We start from the raw sequence: 20,496 nt of genomic DNA, 5'->3' as shown, positions 1-20,496 counted from the left end.
CTTCCCTGACTCTGATCATGATCTTGGGAAACAGGATGGAGGGAAGGTCACTTGCCCAACTTCAGACACCAGAAAATGGCGTCTGAGTGAATGGAAACCAAGAGAAACCCCCTCCCCCTCAAACAAGCTAATGCTATCCTTTCTTGGGTGTTTCCACTGGAATTCCACAGGAAGTATGGTTCTGGGGCCCATCATGTGTCCCAGGAGTAATGGGAACCTGAGTCTGGAAGAAAGGCCTTGAAGAAATTCTGATCCTCACAAGTGCCCATCTCCCAAGCCCTGCAGGGCCCCGGGCCTGTGACTTAGAAGGAGGGTGAAGGTTCCTCTCCCAATGGCCTTTGCAAGGAATGGCAGGGACACGCACCTCACTCTGATTCCCCTTAAATGAAGGGTTAATTAGCCGGTCAGGTGCAGAGCTGTCTGGAATTGGGGAGTACGCATGTCATTCCTCAACCTTGAACCTTTCAGACTGGATCAGATCAGCTTCCCTGTGATGCGCGGGTGATTAACGTTCTGACTGCAGCAGAGACTGTGCTCCCTGTGTCACTGACCTGACCAGGAGGAGAGATGCCGGCTCCTGCTGCTCGGACTCTTCTCCCATGGACACTGGGCAGCTCTCCACCGGGAGGGAAATGCTCGAGTCCATCCTGATGATGGGGAGAAAGGCCCGCGCTGCCTTTGAGCTGTTTCTAAAAGATTCTGAACTAATGACAAATGAGAAGAGCATTTCCGGACCTGGAGTGGGGCAGAAAAGGGGGATGCGCATGAAATGGGACACTCGGTGTGGAGCCAGGCTGTGTCCGGCATGTTTAACTTGAAGTCCACAATGCACGTGACACAGACCGTCAGACAGATCCTGCTTCTCTGGGCTCTTAGAAGCCCTTACTGCGCTTCCCTGATGCTCAGTGAAAGGAGGCGGCTCCGGGACAAAAGGGACACAAGCCCGACGCTGGCAGAGGGATGAATGGTCTGTCCGTCTGAAGAGAAGTGCGGGGCGAGTAACCCGGGCGTCCTTTCTGACCCACTGGGCCACACAGTGCAGTCCCACCGTTTCTAAGAGGGGGATGGAAGGACAGGTAAGGAAAGACATAGCGTTCCCCCTCACCTAAAAAAAAGGAAAACTAGGATTCCCGTGGTGCTCACTTCTCAGTGCTTCTAGTTGTTATTCTTTACAACCACCCTGGGGGACAGGCGCTATTACAGCCACTTTACAGAAGGGGAAACTGAGGCAGGCAGGGCCGGAGTCCGGGTGTGGAGCCGAAGGAGCAGGATTCTCCCCAGTGCGCCCCTGGCTTCCTAGAACAGCGCCGTTAAGGCATCTTCTGTCACACAGAAAAGAGACCGGAGGGAGGCCCGGAGGCGGCCCGGGCTGCGGGACTGCGGTGACGGCTGCAGGGGAGGCGCGTGTTCCAATCCCGGGACCTGCAGCCTCACGTGCAGGCCTCTGTCTGGTCTATACGGACACCGGAACGCCCGAGTACCTGGTATCGAATCCGAATGTAAGAAACAGAACAGCCCCGCGCTCCGTGTGGCATTTCTCGGGGCGGGGAGAACCTCAGTCTGCCACAGAAAACGGGCTGAGGAAGCCGCGGGCCGGACTCGGACACTCCGCCCCTTGTGACCCGCTCGCTCCGCCGGGGCCTGCGTCACGTGCTGCAGAGGCAGAAAAGGGCGAACGCGCCCGGGAGCTCTCAGTCTGGGGAGACTGGGCGCAGACAAGTCTCTGGGAGCGGTCTCCGCGCGGGACAGGGAGAGAGGCAGAACAGAGGCGGGGTTCCGGGCTCTGGGGGCTGGGGAAGCTTTCCTGCAGGAACTGGGGTCCCGAGGCCCCCCGCAACAAGGAACGAGTTCTAGTTCCAGCTGGGAGACCCGGGCCCCGCCCCTGGAGAAGCCCCGCCCCACTCTGTGCAACTGGGAAGACTACGGCATCCTAAGGTGGGGGGCGGCACTTCCTATACAGAGAGAGACCCTCACCGACACACACACAGACACACACAGGGACAAAAATACACACTCACAATACACAGACACATAGAGATACACACAGGTACAGGCACACAAGTACACACAGAGACAAGATACTCACAAGCACACCCTCACAGATACACATCCTCACCCACACAGTCACACACTCACAGACATACACAGAGAAACCCACACCCGGACACACACACACTCACACACAGACACGCACAGGCACACAAATGCACACTGACACACACACTTAACATCACTTGCGCTTATTTAGCACACTGACTGCACACAGCAAGTGCTTAATAAAAGCTCACGGATTTGAGGGCTGAGAAAGGAGCCTGGCCAGGGTCATATCTAGACGGGGCAGAAACCACCAAAGTGACCGCAGGACCACCCGCACCCCTCTACGCCCGGTCCTTCCTCACTTTCGCCCGGATTTGCTCCTCCATACTCAGGTACTCCAAGGGGAGCGGATAGTCTGGCTAATGAATGCATGGATGTCAAGTGCACAGAGAGGGAAGGGAAACGCGGCTCCTCCAGACTGGCAGGGGGCGAGCCAGAGGCAGTTCCAAGCTCCAAACTCCAAGCTCCGCCTAACTCCCCGCCCCCTCAGCAGGCCCCGCCCAACTCCGACTACAATCTTGCTCATGCCCCGCCTCGTAGGTTCCGCCCAACTCCAGAGAATTACATCAGCACCCTCTCTGTTCCCTACACTGCACAAACTAGAGGGAGCGTCCGCCCGGTGACCGCTGGCTTCCTAGTGCCACTTCCCGACACCTCCCTGGACCTCAACCTTCCATCTAAGAAAGTGTCTTATTAACTGCATGGAAGGTGAACTGTTGACAAGATGTAGTAGTTTGCTTTTTCAGTGTCTGCAGGTGGCCAGAGCTGGCTGGACAAAGGAAAGTCGGGACACAAAGAGAAGTGTAATTAATTAATTTCAAAGCGAGGAACATAGCTTGCAAGCAAGGACACATGCTGGAGCCCCATCCCTAATGGGAGGCACCTGGGACAGTGTGGAAAGATCTCAGTACTTTTATCACTGGGGGCTTGTAAGCCCTGATAATGAGAAGTGCTGCAAGTCTGATTCAGAGCAGGACTTATTTAAGATCAGACAACAATTTTGGGAGTTTGCTCTAGATGAGATCTGAGGATTGTTCTTATTCCAAGCTCAGGGAAACAGGGTGACTGCCAACATCTTGCCACCTGGAATACACTTCCATGTCACCTGAGTCTAACAGAATTCCTTACCTTTCCTGGAAGGTCCTGCCCCTCCCCCACCACTCCAACTGCTAAGGCCCTCCCTCACCAATTACCTTGCATTTGTTTCTCTATATGTTTATTCTTTATATTGTCTTCTTTCCTGATCAACATACAAGTTACGGTGATGACAGGGAAAGTAAAGTCCTCAGCAGTCCCCAAGACTTTTTAGATAAGCTTCTTGAATTGCCGATCAATCACACTCCAGCACCTGGTGGGGGGGGAACCACAAACCCTAACCCTTCACCATTCCCAGCTGCACAATACTTATTCTTTTTTATCTCTTAATAATCCTAGAGTTATTAGCATATGATTTGCATGAATGGTGCCCTACCACCACCACTCCTGGCAATCCAAGTGCATTCTGGGAAATGGCATGCACAGAGTCTCTTTGTCAGTTTCCATCCCTGTAGCTTTCAGCCTTTGTACCAGCCAATGTGAAATATCATATTAGAAGCTGCTAAATCTTGTGTTATCCTCACTGTAGCTCCACTATACTTAAATTGTTTCTGGATGCTTGCAATATTTTCTCCTTGATTTTGTTTTAATGTGGTTTAATTTCTCATAAAGTCATTAGCTTACATTCACTCATTTCTAATTTTCAAGGTATTATTTTCCTCAATGAGCTTTTGTACCTCCTTTCCCATTTGGCCAATTTTGTTTTTTAAATCATTCTCTTTGTTAGATTTTTGTATTTCCTTTTGTACCATTATTCTTTTCCCAATTTTTCCCCCCTCTCTCCTACTGAATTTTCAAAATCCCTTTTGATCTCTTCCATGGCCTGAGACCAAATCTAATTTTTTTTGGAGGCTTTGGATGTAGGATTTGACTTTGATAATCTTCAGAATATGTGTTTTAACCTTTCTTGTCACCATTGTAACTTTGTATGGTCAGAATCTTTTTTTGTTTCTTCATATTCCCAGCCTATTACTCGACTTTTAACTTTTTATTAAAGTATGACACTGTTTTCAGGGTAGAAGGGACACTTTCCTAAGCTATTTTCAAAGATCCTTCTCTGGACCATAAGCATTCTTAATAGCTCAATAGCTCTGAAACTGTGAGGAGTATTCCAGCTATAATTTCTAGTGTACTGAAGGAGTAAAATCCTTTCTCTGTACTAGTAAAGAAACCCTCCTGTGAGCTAAGGCCTCTGGAAACTTTCACTGCCACCAGCCCCCATGTCTGTTCCTAGTTTTCTGGTTTCCCAAGGCCCTCTCATCCACTGACAAAACTTTTATGCTGACCTTTCAAGTTGACTTTGGTATTTCTGGACTGAGAGATCAAGAAACTGACAGTACTACAGCTGACTCAAAGACTCAAGGGCCATTCCTGCTTTGCTGCAGATTGGGCAGAAGGTGGCTTGAGGCTGGAGCCAGGGCTGAGGCTGCACTGGCATAGCATTCACTGGGTGCACACTGGACTCCCACTCTGGTGACATGGACCTTCCCTGCTTACCTTCTAAGTTTTTTCGGCAGGAAAATGTTCTACTCCATCTTTTTGTGTGTTCTGATTGTCTAAAATTTGCTTAAAGCCATTACTTAAATAAATTAATTACTTAAATGAGTTTTGGGGAGAACTTGGGATACCTGCCTTTAATCTTGACTCCTCTGAGCCTAAATTCTTTCAAGAGCACCTTTTGACACATACTCAGTATTGTAACACTTCCCTTCTGGATTTCTTCCCATCTTAAACTTTGACTTGTGAGTTGGGTTGCCAGACAGTGACTATTACTTTAGGATCTGGGACTTAATCCTTTGGGTCTGCATTCCTAATACTGTAACTTGGAAGTCTGTACCAACGTGTTTGTCAGTATTCACCATTTTATTTTAGCAAAAGCATAGTAAGATGGCACTGGAAAGACAGTAGCTTTGACATACTCCATTTGTAAACAAAGGCACACCCTGACATGGACACAGCATTGATAGGAATAGTGAGTATAATGGAAATGAGAGAAGAAGGAACATGTAGGATGATACACATGTGCCAAAAGTGACTCTCCACTCCTGTTCTGTGGGGTTGGAAGTCCTTTTGATGAGATCTAGATTTGAGGTAACTAAATGAAATTAGGGTTAAATTGAGGTCTAGTGACAGGTTCGGGGTACAGGAAGTCAAATGGAGCTCCCTTGCAACCCCTTTGCATTCAGCGCAAGGATACAGAGTTAAATGAGATCTAGTAGCAGTGCAAGAGTCCCCTGTAAAGGAATTTAGAGACCCAAAAACCTAGATTGATAAAAGAGGTTTATTATGGGTTTTGGAAGTAAAGTCTAGTTAGTAAAGTTGAAGGTAGAGATAAAAGGCATCAAAACCAGAGTTCCAGTGGGCAGAGATCCTTTGGCATGCCAGGTGTAAGGCAGCCATGTTTGGGACCTCTGCAAAGAGGGACTCCATCCAGCTTGGCTCTTTTATTGCTAAAGGGGCCTGTGGGTAGAGTCCCATATTGGCTCCTGGCTGGATTTCAGCAAGGGCTAGAATTTGCTAGGTGGGGGTTGGGAAACCTGAGCAGATCATTAGAATGGGAGCTGGGACAGCCCAACTTGGCTCACATCTGATGGGGGTTGTGAGAGCCAGGATATCTCCTATTGAAATTCAAAAGAGATGATTTTGACCACGATTTATGAATCAAAAGTCCTAGCTTCTTCAGCTAGGAGGGGTTGGGAATCAGAAAGGAATAAATCAATCTGAAAGGACTAGTCTTAAAGGGACCACAACCCACATCACTTTCATTATGGAGTGCTCTGTAGACTGCTCTACTGGGCTCCCAGAGTCTTTTCTCCATAAGCAGCTAAATGGTCCAGTGGGACTTGAATCCATATTTGTCATGGCTATGTGATCCTAAGCAAGTCATTTAATTTTTATCTGTCTCACTTTGCTCAACTTATAACACTAGCATTTATCTCCCAGAGCTATTATGAGGATTAAATGAGATTATATTTGTAAAGTACTTAGTACAGTGCCTCATACAGAGTACTTACTTCCTCTCTTTTCAGCTGCCAAGGAGTTCAGTGTTTGAAACTTTTACTTTCAAGTAACATCAGTATCCATATGTATGTATGTCTGACTCTTTCTCTCTTTAAGATTGTGTCATGAATTAAATTGAGCATTCTCCAGCTGAATCTGGAGAACACTCAGGCATCTGATTGAAGTATGAAGGAACAGAAGTTCCCTATTCTTCCTTTATGAGCCTTTTCCTCAAAAGCCCTTTTTATTCTGAACTCCCTTCAAAATGACCAAGTCTATAGGACTTAGCTATTGAAAGCCTACAAAGGTGTGTTTCCTTTTTGCTTATCCAATAAGGTTGCTTGGTTTAATTCTATCAGGGAATGATATTCCCATGCTAATAGAAGGATCAAAGAAAGTTCAATAAATCCATGAATGGGAATCCCCATTATAACATACTGGACAAGTGGTCATGAAGACCTCTAAGGAAGAGGAAAGACCACCTCTCCCTGCAGCCTCATTAACTTCTCAAGTTTTAGGAAATTTCTCCTACTTTAAGCCTAAATTTGTTCTGTTTGCAGCTTCTAACCAAGATTTCAGGTTCTTCCTTCTGGGGCCAAACAGAAGAAACCTGTCCCTCTCCCATGTGATAGTCTTGCAAATACTGGAAGAAAACTATGAATGTTCCCTTTGAATTTCTGAAGGCTAAACTTCTCCCATTCCTTCAGTCAGTTCTGTTATGAAGGAGTCCGTTACTATCCAGGCTATCCTCCTCTGGACACTCTCTAGTGTCCTTACATTGCATTGCTCAGAACCAAAAAGAGATGAGGTCTGACAACAGCAGACTGGGGACATCATCTCCTCCTTATCCCTGTAGAAAATCTTGTCCTTCCATGTAGCCAAAAACAGACCTCTAAACCCACTCAGTTGAAGATTGTTTGTTTACAATGCCCTCCCTTGGTCTTCCTGTTGTTCTACCAAACCCTCAGGCTTCTTTGCTGGTTTTTCATTCATATCCCATCCATTAATTGTGATTCTCTTGTCCTTCAGTGCTCTGTTGTGGGTTCTCTTCTTATCTCACTGGGTGATCTCATCTGCTCCCAAGAATCCAATGATCATCTGAATGGTGGGTGTGGTGGGCAGAGAAAAACTGAAGTATTGCTATTCCCTTGGACTGGAAGAGGGAAGGGTCTGATAGAGATCAGTTTAGCTCCATGGTCCCATTCTCTGTGGAAGTTATGGACTGCCTCACTTTGCCTTGTCCTGTCAGAAGTCCCAATTATGTCCCCAAGGTCAAATTTTCATAACTGTGTTTAGGGCTCATGTCATGCTGCTGTCTTCTTTTGGTTTAGTCCACTATGATACTCTGCTTGTAGTGTCGTTCCCCCTAACTCTCCCATGGTGTCTCTCCTAACCCCACCATACTTTTCCTTACAGTTAACTTATAGAGTGCTAACTCCCTTGCAGAATTTAATGTTTCAGCTAAGATTGTACCCCAAGTTCCTTTTTTCCAGGGTAATTGTGAGTTCCACTGAGGAACTTCTCTTTTATCTGCTCTTCCACTATATTTCATATTTAGTATTCCTGGTGTCTATTGTATCCTTTCATTTTGTCTGTAACCTCTTCTAGATAAATCTAGAGAGATTGGCTACTGTGAATTCTTCTCATGACTGAACCCTAACATTTAGTGCTTCTTCTAAAGTACATCACTTGATGCCTCAGCATTTGCTACATCAATACAACAATGTATCCTCTAGAACTTGAGACAATTTCAAATATGAAATAATTAATTTATATTTCAAGAGAGCCTGTATAATAAACATCATACATTATGTTTGGAGCTGTTTGGTTTTTTTCTTTGATTCATTGAAGGTTTTCTTTTGACTCCTACTGTGAATTTTTACTTATTCTTTTTTGCCCCTTCCCCCCCCCCCCCCCTTTAACCCAAGAAGATAAGTTAAGCGTGGATATATTTCTATATCAATGCATACATACATGTATGTCTATATATATATATATATATATACATATATACATATATATATATATGCACATACATATACCTAAGTGATGTATAATCACATATGTATATGCATGTGTACATTTATGAAAAGAAAAAGAATAAAGGGATTTATTATGATCTCACAAGAAAGGGCGATTCTTAACAGACAAGATGTCAACAGAGGAGTACAAAGTACATACTGTAAAACACAAGATTTTATTGAACAGAAGCCCTCCTTCCCCCTTTTACTTTTTCTCCCATTGTCTGGAGGAGTCCAGACTTACAGTCTAAATGAAGAAATTTATCCCAGAAACAAAAGAATAAATTGCTTTTAAAAGAAGTATTTAAATACTAATTATGAGGTGGTGGGATACAGGAGGGAAATGTTCATCCAAGACAAACAAACACCTGCAGCTTTTTAGCTATAGTTCAACTTGTTATTTTGAAGTCTCAAGTGATAATTAGAGAATGGGTCAAAGCCACATTCTTATGAAAGGTCTTCATTCAGTTTATTCCATACACCTCCAAATTCTATTTCACATTTGCCATTCCTGGTGCCTATTTTACTTCTTCATTTTGTTTGTAACCTCTTCTAAATAAATCTACCATTCGGTAAAGAGAATGGTCGTAGTGAATTTGTCACATGTTGATTGCAAACTAGGAATTGCTTCCCTGACTTCATCACTGGGAATGTGAGGGAAGGTAAAAGAAGGATGAAAGCATTAACATCCATTCATTACCAAACATTTCCCAAAGGTTATTTTTTGAAAGGGGAATGATAGAATTCTGGGTCATGGAGGCTGAACAGGCAGGATGATGAAACCAAGGGTATGACCACTACTCTTTATAGTTAAGGTGAAGGATGGGGGGAACATTATGGAAGTTAAAGAGTTTGATAAATTGAGAGGCCTGGGTGCTGGTTGTCCCCTATGTCTGGAATGCTCTTCCTCTTATGTGGATCTCCTGGCCTTCCCAGCTTCCTTCAAGTCCCAGCTAAAAATCCCATCTTTACTAGGAAGCTAGTCCCTCTTAATTCCAGAGTCTTTCTTTTGCTCATTTTTTATCATCCGGTTTGTATTTAGCTTGTTTATATATATTTGTTTGCATGCTATATCTCCATTAGATTATGGGGTCTTTGAGAACAGCAATTGTCTTTTGTCTCTTGTTTTTTTTATTAAAGTTTTTTATTTTCACAATATATACATGGATAATTTTCAACATTCAGTCTTACAAAACAAGTCCTCGTTTTTTCCCTCTCTTTCTACTCCTCTCCCCAGTCAGCAAGTGATTATATATATGTTTTTTATTTTTGTTTTTTTGCTGAGCCAATTGGGGTTAAGTGACTTGCCCAGGGTCACACAGCTAGAAAGTATTAAGTGTCTGAGACTAGATTTGAATTCAGGTCCTTCTGACTTCAGGACTGGTGCTCTATCCACTGAGCCAACTAGCTGCCCCAATCCAATATATGTTAGACATGTACAATTCTTCTATACACATTTCTACAAATATTATGCTGCACAAGTAAAATCAGAGCAAAAAGGAAAACAAAATGAGGAGAAAAAAAAACAAAATGCAAGGAAACAACAACAATTCCAGTTATTAAGAATTATTTTCCTCAGGGAACTTTGTACCTATTTTCCCATTTGTCAAATTTCACTTTTAAAGGCATTCTTCTTTTCATTAGATTTTTGCATTCCCTTTTACACCAGTCTCAATTCTTTTCCTATTTTCCCCCCTATCATTCTTACTTGATTTTCAAAATCTCTCTTCCATAGCCTGAGAGCAATTTTTATTTTTTCTAGTAATAGTTGAATGTAGAAGCTTTGACTTGGTTATCTTCCTCTGAGTGTGTGTTTTGATCCTCCTTGTCACCATAGTAACTTTCAATGGTCAGAAACGTTTTCTGCTGTCTGCTCATTTTATTACTCAGCTTTTAACTCTTTGTTAAAGTAGGGCTCTGTTTTCAGGATAGAAGGTACACCCTTCAAAGCTTCAATAATTTTGCAAAGCTATTTTCAGAAATCCTTTTAGGAACCTGAGCACAAGACCTCTTTTCTGCCCTGGAACTGTGAATAGTGAATTTGTCACATGTTGATTTCAAACTAAGAATTGCTTCCCTGACTTCATCACTGGGAATCTGAGGGAAGGTAAAAGAAGGATGAAAGTATTAGCATCCATTCATTACCAAATGTTTCCCAAAGGTTATTTTTTGAAAGGGGAATGATAAAATGTTGGGAATGTCCCTGCCCCACTGCACTTCTAAGAGCTGGTGTGCTAATGGAACAGAGTTCTATTTTGCTGGCACTGGTGTCTGGGCTGGGACTGGGGCCAGGGCCATGTCTGCACTGGCATGACCTGCATTGAGACTGAATGCTGGACTGTGGAATTTGGAATGGTTTAGGAAGAGGTCAGGTGAATTCCTGCCTTTACTCTGCATCTTGGTTCCACCTCTCTGAATCTTTCAAGCTATGAACTATAACACTTATCTACTTCATTTTGATAGTGTGTGAAACCTGGGTTGTCTTTTTTGTGGACTTGGATTCTCCTGGAATCACACAAGGTACATGCTTTCCTTCAAACTTTTCTTTCCTCCAAGGTTGGCCCTACAGGTGACCAAAGACTTCTGGCAGCAGCCAGTCCCCCAGCTCTTGGACAGCTGGGTGAGGCAGATTCAAAGTAGGTTACATGGGCTTTTAGAAAGAGACGACTGTCATCTCTTTCTTTCTTTCTCTCTTTCATTTTCCTCATCCTACCCTGAAGGATAGAAGATGGGTGATTATTGATGGGGAAAGCTATTTTCCTTCCTAAAAACTTGATCCTGAAATGTCTCCTCAGACATTGGGAACTATTTGGCAAAAAGGAACTCAAGCAAAAGTGCCTTGTATTCCTTTGCAAAACTTCTTGGGCTCTGTATAGTTTTTGGAATCAGGAAAAAATTGCCTTTGAACAGGTCTCTAAATTATAATACCATATTACAATTGGACTTATTTTGCAGAAGGGAAGGGAAAAAAGAGAAAAGTCTAGCTTTCTCTCCCTCAAGATCCCTTCCTTTTGTAATTCTTATAAATTGCTTCTTGGTAGTCCTTCTTTTCAGCCAAATGAGATAGCTTTGTCTTGCAGAAGGGATCCTAGATCTCATTCTTTCACTCTAATCTCCTCTTCATTCAATTGGGTGCTTTTATCCTTGTGAGCTTCCTAAGCCATACAGACAAGTTTGGACAAGGAAGAGCTCAAGCAAGTCTCTGACTTCAGCATTCTGTGAAACTTCAGGATGACCTCTCATTTAAGTATTTTAATTGCATTTGTTTTGTCATTTTGTCTCTGCACCTCTACATTTGCAGAATGTCATGTTTCTGCTGTGATGAAGATTCTGTGACCGTGCAAGATTTTAAATATGACCAAAGGGGAAATTTTCTAAGGAGTGTAGTTAGGAAGAACACAGGGAAAGATTAATTAATATCCCAACTCTAACCTTATAGAGGGAAAGAAATCTGACTTTTTCCTGTGTATCCAGAACTGGCCAATTTGGGTCTACAGAAATAAGTTAGTTGAAGTTTTAGAAATACTAAAAACATTTTTAGCAAATTGTGGGGGTTTTGAGATTAATCATTAAGTTGTTTGACATCTAGTCTATGGTGACACTTCATAAAACTTATCTTAAGAAAAAAGGATTGAATCTTATAAAAAGTTTTTTAAAAGGTTTTAAAGCAAGTGACTAGAAATGTTGGTTGTAATAGGAATTGATAAGACAGAGAAGAAAAAAAGTTTCTTTATTCATTTATTCTTGCAGTCAGGAAGGGAATATAAAGAGAAAGACAATATAACGATTTCAAGAATGGCACATCCTAACCCCATTATAAGCAGCAACTCTACATTAGTAAATTGATGATAATCATGTTACAGTAAACCAACACTTTGCAAAATAAGCTCTCCAGATTTAGGTAGTAACTGTGTGACAGACAAAATGTCTTGTGGGCCCATTTTATAGGACCTGTCTAATGTTGTGGTCCTTCATCATTGCCTTGGAGCCCAGGGGCATCCCGTGGAAGACATCCGAATTAGAATTTCCATGGAAGAAATTTGCTCTTGGTGTGGGTTTTTAAAGTCTGTGGTTGATAATGTATAACCTTTGAATAAATGTAATTATTATATTTTTCATGTTTTAGCAAAAATAGATGTATAGTGAAAATGGTAAAAGCAAGGAGAAAAAAATCAGGAGAACTACTGGATTAAAATAAGAAAGAAAAATAGAAAGGGAACAGTGTGAATAGAGGATCTGAGAGTTTTCTGTCACTAAAACCTCTAGCAGCAAATCAGACTGCATTTGCATCATTCAGGAGACTAGTTTGAGAGTCAAAGTGATGTAAAATTGGCACTTAACCCCTTCTTGGCTCACAGGGGGGAAAATATTTTTGTGTCAGAGTTGGAGTGTTTAATTAGAATGGTATACACAATAGTAGGAATATGAGGCTACATAAAGAAATTAATGTAATTCCAACGATTTGTTTCCATCAAGATCCACTGGATGCATTTAATTAAGAGACTTTAAAGGGACTTATCCAAGTTTGTATTGAAATATGGACTAAATTCCTAATCTCTTTCATAATATTTTTAATAGCTTGCCCATAATTGTAAGAAATTACAACTATATGATAGATTGAATTTTCCACATACTTTTTTCTTTTGCTAACAATATGTTTAGAGCCATTCTATTTTCATATGTCATTCTGCTACTAGCATGTAACTGCTCTGCTATTCCCCTCACTACCTCTCTAGTATAATTTATCCAATAACAACTAACCAGAATAGGAATGACCCAAATCCAAACTTGATTTCTAGTCTTGAATTCACCAGGTACTATCCTTGATGTAATTGTTCCTGATTTGGTCTTGCTGAATCTTCAAATGCTGGGGTCCAAGGAATAGCCAAATTGGATCAGTGCACAGGTGCCTGCTCAGTTCCCAGGAAAAGAAGGTCTGCCTCCACAATAGTACACAACATTTACTTTGTTCATCCTTGAGAAATCCCTGAGTTATTCTGAGTTACCCAGTCTGGGTACATGCAGTTATAATCCCTAGGTTTTGAAATCTTTCACTCTGCCATGAGAGGCAAGCTGGGTGATTTCCAGAGCAGAAATGAGGAGTTGTTTTAGCCTGGTTTCTTCCTTTGCAGGAGGAATAAGTAGAATTGCACTGTAATTCTGCATAGAGGTATTATTTGGGGAATAGAGGACCATCTGCTTGAATTCATCCTCATGCTTTTCCATGCCAAAGGGAATGGCACTAACACAGGCATAGAAGTTGTTTTGTTCAGATTCTTTACTGAGTACTTTACCCATTCATGATCTGTCTGTTGTTTGCCTTAAGTTCACGACTTTCATCTGTAGTTATTAACTATGATTGCAAATCTTCCTAAGGGATCTATCCTGTTACATTTAATAGCAAACCATAAGTTTGACTTACTCTTTTATCTGCATTTTCTAAATGTCCAGCCCTTATAACAAACCAAACATTATTCTAAACATGACAGACAGTTCCATAAAATTCTCTTTCTTTATCAGAGCATGAATACTTATTATAACTACTTAATTGTCTGTGACTATCAAGCTTCTACATTCTATAATCTCATTGTATTGTCTGTGGGCTTACCTTCTGTGTGATACGGAAATGGTGAGGGGTCACCATTTAATAAAAAAGCTGGAGAGAGCTCTAGAGAAAAGCAAAGTTTATTGTACATTCTCGCGAGAAGGGCGTCGAACAGACAATCGAAGAGAGGAAGCACCTCCTGTGGGCAGGACACCCCCTTTAATCCCTAACGCAACACACCCCTTCCCACCACTGACCCTCATCCTCATTGGCTGAGAATCTTACATTCTAAACGCGAGATCTACCCATGAAATTGAACTTGACCAATAAGTACATAGTTGCCCATATTTGGCTGAAATAGGGAGATGATATCATGGGAGGGGAACGCAATTATGCCCTTGACTCGATGTTTAGAGTTCTTCAGGCCTACTCAAATTCTGAAGTAGATGAAGCCTTACTCGATTTTCACAACTGTCTTGAAAGATCTCACCTCATCTCATTCACTTCTAAACATGAAAATCTATCCCAGAAACAAAAGAATGTTAGTAAATAAAAACTCTTAAATTTTCCCTAAAGAATTAATATAGAAGCAATCATTGTTGAAGTATATAATGATCTGCTGGTTCTGCTCATTTCACTCAGCATCATTCATGTAAGTCTCTCCAAGCTTCTCTGTATTCATCCTGCTGGTTATTTCATACGGAACAATAATATTCCATAACATTCATACATCATAATTTACCCAACCATTCTCCAGTTGGTGGGCATCCATTCATTTTCCACGTTCTAGCCACTACAAAAAGGGCTGCCACAAACATTTTGACACATACAGGATCCTTTCCCTTCTTTAGTATCTCTTTGGGATATAAGCCCAGTAGTAGCACTGCTGTATCAAAGGGTATGCACAGTTTGATAACTTTTTGGGCATAATTCCAGATTGCTTTCCAAAATGGTTGGATTCTTTCACAACTCCACCAACAATGCATCAGTGTCCAGTTTTCCCACAGCCCCTCCAACATTCATCATTATCTTTTCCTGTCATCTTAGCCAATCTGACAGGTGTGTAGTGGTATCTCAGAGTTGTCTTAATTTGCATTTCTCTGATCAATAGTGATTTGGAACACTCTTTCATATGAGTAGAAATAGTTTCAATTTCATCATCTGAAAATTGTTCATATCATTTGATTTTGTAGTATTTCAAGGAGCAGGATGAAAAGAAGCACAAGTAATACAGTGGCAAACAATAGCTGCAGCTCCTGCTTTAAAGATACCGTACAGCCTCCACAATGAGTGGGCAGATAAATGAAATGAAGCATTTGCCTTAAGGGCAGGGGAATAATAGTAAAAGCCACACAAAGGATAAAGGAGGGCATCAGTTACCCTATCACCCTCACATATGGGACCAGTGCCATCAGTATGAGACCTAACATGCATGATATAAAGAGGTGAATCTCTATTGTTTAATGCTTCTTGAGCCTGATGAAGAAGATCAGTGATGGTAGAGTGCCTGCCATCTATATAGCTATGTGGTGGCTGTTGGATAGCTTGACAGGCATAAAGACTGTCTGTAATGACATTTATAGCCTCTTTATGCCATTGCATGGCATGTATGATGACATATAACTCATTTTTCTGTGTAGAATCATGGGGGTGTCACAGACAGATATCTCTTGAGTGTCCTCCCTGTATATAGCAGCCCTGTGATCTTTGGTAGCATCAGTATAAACATTAGGGCCTTGCAATGGCTCTGAAGAAAGAGATCCAATGGCAATACTTACTTTTAATCTTTTGTACAATTGCCTAAGTGGCTGAGAAGTATGCAAAGGTGCTAAGGGACAAAGCTGCAACAAGACAACCCACATTAAGTTATCCTGGGTCATCACAAACACTTGCTGTGCTGGTATACCAAGAGCCATTTGAGGGGACCACCCTGAGATAAGTATGGCCTGTGGCAACATCTCCACAAGAAGGAACCAAGTCCTTAAATCTTATTGGTCAGAATGCATGAAGGTCTAGTAGGATACAGCCATTCTATGGGGTGCTCACCTTGATGCAGTGCAATAAAAAAGGGCTTATCAACAAATGCGACAGCATCAAGGGTTATCAGTTCTAGAGGTAGAACAAGTACATAGCAAGGGAATAGATTGTAGTGCTGCACGAGCCTCTGCAGACCATGATCGTGGTGATGTCAGAGCAGAAGGGCCTTTTAAAATATCATAGAAGGAGTGCATAACAGAAGGGGGAATCAGATGGAGCACAGCCATTGTAAAGTTCCCACCAATTGTTGGAGTTGTGAAGTGTTTTATACTTACTCTCATCCACCTTAGGAGACACCTTGGACACAGTGAGGTCTTGAAGAATGTGCCCAAGATAGAGAAATGGAGGCTTAGTCTGTATTTTATGTGGTGCCACCTTGTAGTGGTTCATCTGAGCCAATATTTGAATAATATGTTGCACTGTGACTCTTCCTTAGTGGCCACCAGCATATCATCCATATAATGGAGTATATAAACTTCTGACTGGTGCAAGAACTTTATCTACATACCATTGGCAAAGGGTGGGAGTGTTAGCCATTCCTTGTGGTAACACTTTCCACTGCCATCTAGTGGCAGGAGCTTGTAAATTAATAGCTGGAACAGAGATGGCAAACTTCTCCCTGTCTGTGGGATGTAAAGGGATAGAATACAAGCAATCCTTTATGTCAATAACCACCATATGATATTCTTTAGGAACCATATTAGCAGATGGGAGGTCTAGTGGTAGGGCACCCATGGGTTGCCTGGTGGCGTTCACAGCTCTCAAATCAACTAACATGCGCCATGCTTTGTTCTTTTTCCTAATTACAAAAACAGGTGAGTTATAAGCACTAAAAGAAGGCTCAATATGACCCAATTTCTCTTGTTCAATAATGATGGATCTTAGGGCCGTGAGTTTTTCAGTTGAGAGGGACCACTGGTCCACCCGTATAGGACGGCCATGTTTCCATCTTAAGGGTGGCACTGCCAGAGCCTTCTCAGTGGCCCCTGTTAGTTTTCCTCAATGTGTAATGTTGTCTGAAGGGCTTTCAGTAGATCTCTTCCCCCCAAGGAGGTTCCGAGCACAGCGATGACCTAAAGGCCTAAAGGCCTAATGACACCTTTCTGATTTTCAAATTCCCAGTGAAGTTTCCTGCTAGACTGGGAAGCATGTTGCATGTCACCCACTCCATTAACTGTAACTGTTTGAGTTTGAAGCGGCCATTCAGGAGGCCAATCAACTTTTATTATAATGGATATATCAGGCCCTGTATCAATCATTCCTAGGAATGGCCTTTGTTCTATATAATAGTACACATGGGTTTTTCTTGCTTTCATCTGGGTAAAATTCACCTCACACAAAGAATGTAATGGGAGACCTTTGGCATTTGGATGATCTCCCTTTAAGTTCATAGAATATGAGTGAGGATTGGTAATCAAGATAAATGGTTCCATATGTTTTAATATCATAGTTTGTACAATCACAGGTGCATAGTCCGAAAGTCCAAGTATTAATCTATCTCCAGCCTGGGTTGTAGGCTCCACGTCCATGGGTTGATATGAAAACCCTCAACTGCATTCATCAAGTGTTGTCCATATTCCTCATCAAGGCCTGGTAATGTTCTTCGAACCCTGTAGCTCCTCTCTGGGTAGGTTCCTGATCTATCTAGTATGCATTTGGGATCCTTGTGGGACCCTCTCACCAGTTTCCCTGAACCGTAGTATTTTTTCTCTTCCTGGACCTACAACATTTTGCCACATGGCCTATCTTGCCATAAGGAAAGCAAAAAGATTTTCCGCCCTCTTTTGGTTGCTTATGGCATTGGTCTTGGAAATGTCCTTTGCTGCCACAGTTATAACATTTCTTTCCTTCATCCTTCTTGTCCATCCCTTGTGTGATTCCCTGAGCTATAACTGAGGCCATTGCCTCTACATTAACAGCCTCATAATCTGCCTCATTATATTTATCTATAATTTCAGCAATAGGAGTTTCTTTAGAAAATCCAGGCACTGTATGCCTGCACACCTTGTTCATTCCATCTTTTAACAGTTGCCTGAAAAAAAAGGTCAGAAGCTCCATTTTTCCCAATTACTCTGTCAACTGCTATTCTTAATTGAGACACATAATCTTGAATAGGTTCTTGGGGGCCCTGTTTTATTGAAGTAAGATGTTGCTGTACCAGCCCCTCCTTATCTATACTCTCCCAAGCCTACATAGCACACTGTGAGGTAGGTGCAAACACATTCACATCATATAAAATCTGAGCCTGAACTGTGGAATAGCAGCTTGTGCCAGTAATTATAAGCACAGACTCTTCCTGGTCTTGATGGTCATTGGCCACAGCATATTTCCGAGCTGATTTAGTAAATTCTGATAGCCATACTACTGATTGACCAGGAGTAAAACAAGCAGATGCCATAGATTTCCAGTCATTCGAGGTAAGGGCATATTGACTCAATAACAGTTGTAAAATTTGTATAGTAGAGGGAGCATTCAGGCCATAGTTTTCACAAGCTTGTTTCACCTCTGTAATATTCTTCTCTAAAATATAATGTACTTTGGGAACAGGTTTCTTGGGGGGCTTCTGGAGGCAGCCTCTCTGATCTGATCTTAAACAACCATGAAGTCCTGCTATGAATCAAATTTGCCACATTGTTACTGTGATTCCTTATTATCAGGGCTACAGCCCACAGTGCAGCCATAGGTGAAAGTACTGAGATCTCCCCACACTGCCCTGGGTCCCTCTAGTAGGGATGGGGCTCCAGGACATGTATCCTTGCTTGCAAGCTATGTTCCTTACTTTGAAAGTAATTAATTACACTTTTCTTTGTGTCCTAACTCTCCTTTGTTCAGCCTGTTCTGTTCGGCTCTGGCCACCAGCAGGTGAAAGGCCGGTTCTAGTTTAGTGGACACAGGCATCCTTGCCTCTGGAACAGAGAAGTCTGTCTTTTATTCATGTTGTAGTAGACATCTTTTCAGGATTCACTTTTGCAATACCAACAGCAAAAGAGACAGCCTAAGTGGTCACTGAATTCCTTATCCAAGCATTTGCAATTGTGGGTGTGCCACAAGAAAGTGGTGAATGGAAGGGACCAGATAGGTTAAAAAGATTTATAATGGGTCACATCCATTTGCCAAATTTCATGGGATCTCAAACCACGAGGATTCTTCCCTGGAGGGAATGTAGGAGCGTGGAAAGGAAGGTAAGCTGTACCACTTTTTACTATGCTTTTAGCTTCCTCTCTTGAGGTAATCAGATTTGAAATAAAAAAATGGGTATTAAAACAAGTTCTCTGGTAAAAGATTACATGTTTGTATCTCAAAATTAGATGAAATATATTTAAGGTAACATGTTGCTTTCTAAACCATATATTGGGCAATTTGTAAAAATTGTACAATTTGTTCTTTAACATTTTGTTAGCCTACTAAACATGGAGTATAAATTTTGTGAATTTTTTTCCAAAGTTATGTAGATATTATCTATATTCTGAATCTCTATAGTGAGGGAAAGAATTTTCCTAATCTCCAAAAGAAAAATGCTACTTTAGAAGCTGCAGCTCTATCCAAGGTGAAAAAGCTATGGCAGATAAGAATCCCAGACAATTCAACTCAATAAACCTTTATTAAATGCCTGCTATAGCCAGGCACAGGCTAAATGCTGAGGAAACCAAAAAAGTCAGAGCTGGAAGAATGATGAGAGATTGAAGACTCTAAGACCTTCCTTTTATTAGTGCTGAGCACAGGGAATCCAGGCAGGAAGCTGCAGAGGACTTTTGCTCGGGCCTTTCATTCCCAGACTAAATCATTATTCATTTCACTAAGCTGATTATATAGGAAAGGGGATAGAGAATAAAGCATTAAAGGTGATATCTTGCAAACATGGAAGAAAGAGTTTAATGTTCTGGTTGGTTTTCTGGAAGTCTTTGGAGCAGCCTTCTTTTCAGCAGAATAATCACCAGAATAGCCAAGTGTTAAGTCCAAATTCTTTATTATCTCCTTCATAATCTAGTTTCCTTGCCTGGGGCTTTGGTTAGCTTTCTTGAGGTCCTCCACAGTGTGTCTTAGTTTCTGGGGGGGGAGGCAGGAGGACCACCATGATTGTCACTGTCTTGAAGTCTGTCTTAGTCCAAGATCTCCAGTCTTCTGCCCCCTCCAAGTATGTCTCCGAGTCCTTCTGAGTCTGTCTCTGACAGGCCTTGGTCTCAGTGAAGAAATGAAGGAGGATAGGCCTGCCACTATGGTGGTGTGAGATGGAATAAATCTGTCTGGCTGAGTTGTCCCAGCTTATGTGCTCTATTATAATTATGTTATCATAGGTGTGAATCTTGTAGAACTATATTTAGTATTAAGTACATGTACTGAACTAGAGAACTATTAATGACCATGCTAAACTAGATAACCATAGTCTTATCAATTCCACTGAGTTAGCACCTTGTAAGAATCCTTGTTTCAAGTACAGAGTTCTGGCCCATAACAAGAGAGCTCCCAGGAATATTCATAAACCATGATACTGTGCACAGGAAACTTGAGATTAGAATACACAATGACATGTAGCTGTGCACAACTACACCCGTATATGAGGAAAATACCCAGAGGGGAAAGAGTAAATAATGTGCTATTAGATACAGCATTGAAGTGGTGCAGTGAGTAGAGTCCTGGGCTGAAGTTAGGGAAACCTGAACCAAAATCCAGCTTCAGTCACTTACTGGGGTGAATCAGCCT

The 20,496-nt window shown here is 42.0% G+C and overlaps 1 protein-coding gene across 2 annotated transcripts in view; it reads left to right on the top strand.

Annotated features, from left to right (window-relative positions):
- The first annotated feature begins 1,757 nt into the window (after positions 1-1,757).
- Positions 1,758-20,496, top strand: part of LOC141554529 (pyrethroid hydrolase Ces2e-like) — a 66,600-nt gene continuing 47,861 nt past the window's right edge. Inside the window, exon 1 of one of the 2 annotated variants that reach the window (XM_074286511.1) lies at positions 1,758-1,935. The gene's annotated coding sequence lies outside the window, so the exon portion shown is untranslated. Of the gene's footprint in view, positions 1,936-1,993; positions 2,430-20,496 lie in introns of those variants that run through there. The other variant, XM_074286510.1, reaches the window with a different exon arrangement.

This window comes from Sminthopsis crassicaudata, chromosome 2, assembly GCF_048593235.1.
Source record: "Sminthopsis crassicaudata isolate SCR6 chromosome 2, ASM4859323v1, whole genome shotgun sequence".
NCBI lineage: Eukaryota > Metazoa > Chordata > Mammalia > Dasyuromorphia > Dasyuridae > Sminthopsis > Sminthopsis crassicaudata.
Note: the sequence above shows the minus strand (reverse complement) of the source record. Positions and strands in the feature narration are given on the sequence as shown.